This window comes from Herpailurus yagouaroundi, unplaced genomic scaffold (genome assembly GCF_014898765.1).
Source record: "Herpailurus yagouaroundi ecotype Mexico unplaced genomic scaffold, PumYag 207, whole genome shotgun sequence".
In the NCBI taxonomy this organism is placed as follows: Eukaryota; Metazoa; Chordata; class Mammalia; order Carnivora; family Felidae; genus Herpailurus; species Herpailurus yagouaroundi.
This window is the reverse complement of record NW_024412438.1, coordinates 2,547,300-2,548,386: the sequence shown is the minus strand read 5'-3', so window position 1 is coordinate 2,548,386 and position 1,087 is coordinate 2,547,300. Positions and strand designations below refer to the sequence as shown.

General features: G+C 50.7%; 1 long non-coding RNA gene across 1 annotated transcript in view; it reads right to left on the bottom strand.

Moving 5' to 3' along the window:
* Window positions 1-338: 338 nt before the first annotated feature.
* LOC121015554 (uncharacterized) overlaps window positions 339-1,087 on the bottom strand; it is a 2,185-nt gene continuing 1,436 nt past the window's right edge. Inside the window, exons 2-3 of the long non-coding RNA XR_005783862.1 lie at window positions 711-779; window positions 339-606 (exon numbers count right to left, since the gene is read on the bottom strand). This is a non-coding gene — a long non-coding RNA (uncharacterized LOC121015554). The remainder of the gene's footprint in view (window positions 607-710; window positions 780-1,087) is intronic.

The following is a 1,087-nucleotide window of genomic DNA, read 5'->3' as shown; positions in this document are numbered from 1 at the left end:
CACAGGGGGAGTAACCCCAAGCCTGTAAATTAGCCCAGAACATCACTGCTAACAACAGAATGGAAACCACATATGTGGTTGAAAAGTGCCGGGTCGGGGCGCCTGGGTGGCACAGTCGGTTAAGCGTCCGACTTCAGCCAGGTCACGATCTCGCGGTCAGTGAGTTCGAGCCCCGCGTCGGGCTCTGGGCTGATGGCTCAGAGCCTGGAGCCTGTTTCCGATTCTGTGTCTCCCTCTCTCTCTGCCCCTCCCCTGTTCATGCTCTGTCTCTCTCTGTCCCAAAAATAAATAAATGTTGAAAAAAAAAATTAAAAAAAAAAAAAAAGAAAAGTGCCGGGTAGTCATGTTAAAAGAGGTGGAAAGAGCCAGGTTCAATTGCCTGCAATATATTCAGCCCTACATACCCCAAATACGGACGTTTTAGCACGCAATCAGTATTTTAAAAATTATTAATGCGCCATCTTGCCTTCTGCATGTTGAAGCTTTTGAAATCTGGCGAGCCTTTCACACTCAGGGCTGTGTAGCCTCGAGGAGGTTCGCGCGCATCCCCACGTCCTGGTTTCCTCCTCTGTGAATCTGGGCGATGAGGGCACGTACCTGATCAGGCTGTTGTGAGAGGCAAAAGAGAAAGATAAATGTCAAGAGCCTCTCGTGGTCCTGGGCAAGAAACTGCTCAGCAGACACTAGCAGTGACCCAGCTACATTCTCACTTCCTCAAGCTTGTTTCCCTGGCTGGTGTGAACTTTGGTTGACACGTCGTCTCCTGCAATGGGTGTTGGCTGTGGGTAAAAGAGAAACCGACCAAAGGGTCAGGGCCAGAGTTCTGCTAGAGTAGTCGCGGTGCAAGCCCTGTTTTGTTTCAATAAAGCCCATTTTTATGCTCCCCCTCCCCCGGGGCAGAGCTTGGAGCCCCTGGAACATCACAGGTGCGTTTCCATCTGGGTAGAGGGTGGGAGCAGAATGGAGGCATGAGGGAAGAGACGGACTAAACAAGGGTTCGAGTTTTACAAGAGGCTGGACATTTGGAGGAGACCAAGAGAGACTCTGTGCAGTGACTCGTAAACTGTTTTTCGTTCTACGTCTGCGG